At 40.9% G+C, this 7,327-nt stretch overlaps 1 pseudogene; it reads left to right on the plus strand.

Moving 5' to 3' along the window:
- Positions 1 to 1,444: 1,444 nt before the first annotated feature.
- Positions 1,445 to 6,311, plus strand: LOC102470062 (non-histone chromosomal protein HMG-14 pseudogene; annotated as a pseudogene).
- The last annotated feature ends 1,016 nt before the right edge of the window (positions 6,312 to 7,327 follow it).

The raw sequence follows: 7,327 nt of genomic DNA on the forward strand, positions 1-7,327 counted from the left end.
TTTTTTTTTCACTAAAAGGTTACTGTAAATACTACCAAGTCCCGGATCTCATAGAATTTCTGGGAAGAGAGTCAGCTAGTAGAACAGCTGTAGTCCTACAATTCAGAAACCCAAATCATCGCCAGTCAACATACACTATAGCTCTGGGTGGAGCTCAAATGAATAGAACTTCTTTACAAAGCAATCTAACAATATGTACAGAGTCTCTCTTTTGTAATTGTCAGAGGGTATTGTACTTGCCAGAAATAGAGACAGAGAGGGAAAAAGCAATGGAGTGTGGTCACACCGCGTTTCTTCACTTTTCCTCCATCCTGTCAGGATTTGAGACATGCATATGTGTCTGGCATGTTTGCATGTGTGAGCAAAATCCTGAAAGGAGAATGGAGAAGGGACCACATGGTGGCCATCCCACAGGGGGTGGGGTGGGGAGGGTGGGTGATTTCTCACTCTCACTCTCCTTTCTGTCTCTAGCAAGTGCATGTGCCTTACATCAAACTAACTCAATAAATAAATCTGAAGTGAAATAAATTTAAAATTCAGGGCCAGCAGGTGGCATGGTGGTTAAGGGTACTGGGCTCTTACATGGTAAACTGCAGTTTGAGTCCTGGACCTGGTTGCTTGCTTTCTGACTTTCCCTCTCTTTCTTTCTCTGTCTCCCTAGAGCACGTGTGCCCTATAACAAATTTTAAAAGAAGAAAAAATAGCTGGTGTTCAACCCCCTTTTTTATTTAGTGGGGTTACAGAAATGTTAGTTGTTCTCCAGAAACCATTCTTTCTCAATTCAGAGCCTCTGGGAACACCTGGCCTCTCAGAATAAGACAACCTTGTCTGATCTCGGTTGCAACTAAGTGTAGTCATGCAACTAAGTTCTAGTCAATGAAATATCAGAAGCATCAAATTAAAATAAATGAACGAATAAATCAAATTAAATAAACAATTATTTTAAAAAATTTTAAAAGGAATAAAAAAAGAAAGAAAAATTGCAACCTAAATACACTTGACTACATGCTTAATTTTCTTCCCAAGAATTCAAAGGTAATTATTAACAGATCGTGCAATTAAAGGCCAGGAAGTCAAAGCTGTCTTTATTTACAGACATGAAGATCTACTTTATCCTCAGTTCACTGAGGCCAAGGAAGAAAATTAAAGGTGTTCATAAATCATTTCGTTTGTTACCCAAGAAATGGGTACAAACACAGAAATTACCAGGTATATTCACTTTTTCTCTCTCTATTCTCCCATCTCCCTCTCTTAGACACATACCTGTATGACTATAAAGCACATTTAGCAACCTCTTAAAATGGCAGACACTATATCATGATTGCTTAACAATCTGAGATGTATTGGCATTTCTTGAAACTCACTATTTCAAGCACTGGAGGAAAATTTTAAAAAGAATTGCTGTAATTCCCATTAATGTAGCCTGTTCTGAAAATCAGCCACCATGTCACGCCTCTCCGAGATCTTGGATGAACCATCGAGCCTCATGTAGGTAGGCTTCCTATAAACCATATATTCCTGCCAATTGGGGTGAAAGGATTTAATAAGTCTAGTGCAAATTAATTTATCTAATTTCCACAAGTATATACCCACCTTCTACCTCATCCACATTAAGGACAAGTCATTATGTCTAGAATGAGAAGAAAGCTATCCCCAGAATATAGGAATTTAACTTAGAAATGAGCTGACTTCCAGGGAATGAAAATAGAGCAACCTAAAGATTATGACCTCCCTTAGTTTCACCTAGGAAATGAGTCTTATCCTTACAGATTTCTGTAAGTTTATGGGGAAAAAAAAAAACCCAAACCCAACAAAATAAAATAATCAAACCAAAATGAGTTTTCAGTCACCAACCAAATATTTTTCACAGCTATGAAAACATCTAGTTTTATTTTGATAAATAACTTTCAGCCTAATGTTTTTCCCTCCAGCAAACCCTTACTAAAAAAAGACCTTAAATTCACAGTCTAAGCTTTCTCTCGTCACTGTCAAGGGATATCTAAACATCACAGTTAAATAGAAGACAAGTAATTGTATATGGCAAAGAATGTTCTTGACATCAACTGTAGGAGAAATTACAATTTTTAAGAATGGAAGAAGGGCTGACCCCTTAGCATGGCGGTTAAGTGCAGTGCATAGAAAGCTGAATACTGGGTCAGCAGGGGAGAAGAGGGTAAGGTGACTAGATCCCACATGGCCAACTGCACAGTTTGAGTCTCAAACCCTACAGCTTAAAAATCATGCCAGGCACATGTGTATTCATGCCCCAAATCTCGAGAGAGAAGGAACTAAGATACTGCTATCCCTTCAGTGGGGTGGGTGTGATTCCTTACTTTCCCTCTGTCTCTTTCTCTCCCCCCACACTCCTGTCTCTTAAGAGCAAACAAACAAACAAACAACTCAGCAAGCTGAATCCCACATGGCTGACAGTGGTTCAAGTCCTGGCTTTGGCAGCCTGTCACATGTGCGTTCCCCCAAATCTTGACAAAATGAAAAAATGGAGACAAAAGCGTTAGCATCACCATGCCCCAATGGGAAGGGTGATCTTTCTCTCTCTCTTTGGTGAGCACATGTGTCTACTGGAAATAAAATTTAAAAACATAAAAAGAATGGAGTGGGACCAACAGATGTCATAATGGTTACATCACTGGACTCCCATGTAGTCAACTGAGATTTGAGTCCCTGACCTGGCAGCTTAAAACTCATGCTGGGCGTGTGTGCATGTATACTCAAAAATCCCAACAGGAGAGTGGAGAAGGGACTGTACTGTCACCATCCGCCCCTAGGGGGGTGATTTCTTGCTTTCTGTCTGTCTGTCTGGCAAGTGCATGTGCCCTATAGCAAAAATCTCTCTTAAAAAAATTGGAGAGGAAACTTAAAGAGATGCAAAAGAGAGAATTGTTTGCATTTTTAGAAACTTTAATTCCTGTAGCAGATGGTGTACAAATGAACAGATTTTCTCTTTTGTTATCTCTGATTACACTCTAAAAAGCCTGTTTATAGAGAAGCTACTATCCAAAGTGAAACACAGCTGCTTATTTATAAGAAACAATTATTTCAGTTTTAAAATAACATTTCCCTACTGAAACTGATCAACAATTTCATTTGGGAAGTGTCTGTTAGTCAGTGTATGCTTACTGGAAAGAGAGAGAGAGACTGAGACAGTGAAAGGGAAAGATCTCCTGGGATCTTGGGCATGCATGCATGCACTTCAAGCCACAGGGTCTGAGACTTGAACTATGGTCAACTATGTAGGAGTCCAGTGATGTAACCACTATGTCACTTCCTGGCCCCAGTGTAGCAGCCTATTATAGTAAGTGAGTGCCAAGACTTTGGCAGAGGTCTCTGGAGATGGTATCTGTGAGGCGAGGCTGGTCAACAGAGCAGACAAGTCCACTGAAGCACCATCTACACTGTGACGTTTTTTGTTTTGTTTTATTTTTATTTTTATTTTGTTTTTGTTTTATTTTTATTTATTTATTTATTTGTTTAATTTTAAATTCTTTCCTTTCTCTGGGTTGTCCTTCAAGGGTTTTTATAATCAAAGGAGAGCAGTAAATACTCAAAGTAAGGTTGAAGTTTACATTTAGAGGTATAGCTCTATAACAGGACTGGGGTAATGGCAGAAGAGGAGGGATGTTTTGGATAGGAGGAAATTCAGAAAAGGTAAAAAACAATAGCATGATTATGGTCTTTGGAAGCTTGCTATACCTTGGCAAATAATCCAATCAAGGAGTATTGAAAAACAGAACAACAAATTAGCTAAACAAGGGCCAGTCAATGGCGTGGTACAACAGTTTGATCCCACATGGCCAACTGCATGGTTTGAATCATGGACCTGGCTACTTGAAATTTCAACACATTGGGTGTCTATGCATCGTGTGCCCCAAATCCAGAGAAAACAGAGAAGGGATTGTGGTAGGTCATTCCTCCAGAGGTGCTTTCTCACTGCCCCTTCCCTCTGGTGAGCACAAGCACTTTACAGCAAGAAAGGGAAAAAGAAAAGAACTAAATGATACGATGGGGGGGGGTCTTAAAAAAGTTCACAGAAGCAAGGGACCAGCAGTTGGCATAATGGCTATGTCGCTGGACTCCCACGTAGTCGACTGCAGTTCAAGTCCTGGACCCGGTGGCTTACAAATCTCACGTTGGGCGCGTGTGAGTGCATGCCCAAGATCCCTAGAGGAGAATGGAGGAAAAGGGATTGCAGCCTGGCCATCCCCCCTGGGGGGTGATTTCTCGCTTCTTGTCTCTCTGTCTCTGTCTGGCGTGTGCACACACCCTATAGTGAAAACCTCTCAAAAAAATAGAAAAGGTTCACAGAAAAGTACATTATAAAAATACTCTGTGCCAGGGCCTGCAGGTGGCATGGTAGTTAAGGGTGCTGGACTCCCACGTGGCCGACTGTAGTTCGAGTCTCAGACCTGGCGACTTGCTCTCTCACTCTGTCCCTCTTTGGTCAAATAAAAATAAATAAATATTTTTTTTAAAAAAAAAGAAAATACTCTGTGTAAAGGGAGCTGGCTGGTGGTATAGTGGTTAAGGGAACTGGACTCCCACAGGGCCAACCACAGTTTGAGTCCTGGACCTGGTGGCTTGCTTTCTCACTTTCCATCTTTCTGTCCCTCTCTGATGAAATTAAAATAAAGAAATTGAAAAATAATAATAAAGTTCAATAATTTTTTAAAAGAAAATACTCTATATGGAGTTTAAATATTTTTTACACTAAAATAAATCTCTACTTTTAATTCCATTTTCCCCCAAACTTAAAATCTTGTAATCCCCAAGAAAGTTTACAGAGAAGACACCCATCCCACAGACTGGATTTTAACAAAAAAGCAAGCTTCCTGCACAGGCATTCTTTTGCCTTTTATTTATTTATTTTTCTGCTTCATTTTTAATTTTGCCAGATAGTGTGTGGGTTCACCATGAGAGATAGAGAGAAGGAAAGTAAGAAAGCACCCTTAATAGGGAATGGCCATGCCACAAACCCTTCTCCATTTCTCCTTCTTTTTAAGATTTTGGGCACACACACACACACACACAAGCACCTGGTATGTTTCTCAAGTGAGTGCCCTGGTTGGCCATGTGAAATCCAGCTGCCTTAACCACCATGCCATCAGGTGGCCCTTCTTTTGCCCTTTAAACCAGAACTTTTATCTCATGAGAGCATTGATGAATGAATGAATCCTCTTATAAATCTTGTTCACATATTTACACATCAAGGTCAACAAAACATCAGGGATATTAATCCTACCCCATAATCAAACCAACTCCAATTACAGTTACTGAAGCAACAAAAGAGAATCTCTGTTATGGCTTCAAGTCTTTTATCCAGGGGACTACTGGATCTCCTCAGAAGTCTTTAGGTGATTTTAGATTCCATCTAAGTAAATAGCTTCTAAATAACAAGTGAATGGACATAGAAAAACCTGTTAAAAACTGAATGGTGGTGGGAACCAGCAGTTAGCGTAATAGCTATGTCCCTGGACTCCCATGTAGTCGACCGCGGTTCACGTCCCAAACCCGGTGGATTAAACTCATGCCCAGCGCATTTGCGTACGTGCCAAAGACCTGAGAGGAGAATGGAGGAGAAAGGATTGTGGCATGGCCATCCCCCCTGGGGGGGAATTTCTCACTTTCTGTCTCTCTGTCTCTGTCTGCCTGGTGAGCACACGAGCCCTATAGCAAAAACCTCTTCAAAAAACAAACAAACAAAAACTAAATGGTGGTGGGAACCAGCAGGTTGCATGGTGGTTAAGGCACTGGACACTCCCACATGGCCAAGCACGGTTCAAGTCCCAGACCTAGTGGCTTGCTTTCTCACTGTCCCATCGTGTCCCCCCCCGTCTCTCTCTCTCTCTCTAGTCAAATTAAAATAAATCAGTGAGGAGTCCCAGCAGCTCAGGCAGTGGGAGGAGCAGTAGGGTTTATCCGCTCAACTCAGTAAAGGCTCTAGGTGTGCCATGGCCTCTCAGGCACCCAGCACACACCCTGTCCACAGCCAAGATGCCCAAGAAGGAAGGTCAGCTCAGCCGAGGGGGCAGCCAATGAAGAGTCCAAGAGGAGATCAACGAGGTTGCTGGCTAAACCTGCTCCTGCAAAAGTGGAGAGGAAGCCAAAAAAGGTGGCAGGGAGGGAGAAATCTTCAGACTAAAGAGAGCAAATGAAAGGGAAAAGGGGAGCAAAGGAGAAACAGGATGAAGTGGCCAACTGAGACACTAAAGATTTACCTGCAGAAAATGGAGAAACTAAAAATGAGGAGATTCACCTCTGATGAAGCAGGCGAGAAAGAAGTCAAGTCTGAGTAATGTCATATACCATGTCTTATCAATGGTCCCTGTCTCCCTTCTTGTACAATCCAGAGGAATATTTTTACCAACTATTCTATAAATGCAAGTGTCTTAGTAGCTCTAGAAACATTTTTAAGCAGAGAATCCCATCTCATCCCATTTTTTAGGTGTAAATGCCTTTTTTAAGAGATGAAATAATTTCTTGGTTGTTTATATTTTGGCACAACCAGAAAATAGTGGGATATTGACTTATAGGAGGTTTTGACTCTCTTGTGTGTCAGCTTAACATTCCATAGGTGGGGGCAGGTGGCTAGTTTTTATATCCTAAATACAAAGCATACTAAGTGGCAGTTTGGAGTCATGATCATGCATTAATGTGTCTTGAATATTTTTAATTACTTCTATTATGTTTTTTAGTAGTATTGTTTCCTAAAGAAAACCACTCTTTGATTGTTGCTCTCCATGTCAGAATTGTGTGCACTCTGTAACGTCTTTGGCTGTGGTAGTCCAGTTTTCCTAATAATTTTGTTAATGTGCTGTGAAAGTTTGGAAATTTGAAGTATGCAGTGTGTCTGATACTAAATTGTGATCTGGTTGGATGTACGTAACAGCTTTGAACATTTGAAGACAGTGGTTCTTGATATCTTTTAAGGAAAATTTGACTATAAATTTGAAGATGGAATGTCACTGGAATAATTGAAAAAAAAAACACTATACTTGGCTTTTTCAATTTTTGATACATAGGTTAAGAATTAGGTACTAACTGGGAACCAGCAGTTAGCATAATGGCTATGTCGCTGGACTCCCATGTAGTCTACCGCTGTTTGCGACCCGGACCCAGTGGCTTAAAACTCACGCCGGGCACATGTGCATGCATGACCAAGATCCCAAGAGGAGAGTAGAGAAGGGATTGCGGTGTGACCATCCCTCCTGGGGGGTGATTTCTCACTTTCTGTCTCTATGTCTCTCTCTGTCTCTCTGGCGAGCGAAAAATCTCTCCCAAAAAAAAACTCTCAAAAAAAAATTATTCCTGT

This window comes from Tupaia chinensis, unplaced genomic scaffold (genome assembly GCF_000334495.1).
Source record: "Tupaia chinensis unplaced genomic scaffold, TupChi_1.0 Scaffold000552_1, whole genome shotgun sequence".
Lineage (NCBI taxonomy): Eukaryota > Metazoa > Chordata > Mammalia > Scandentia > Tupaiidae > Tupaia > Tupaia belangeri.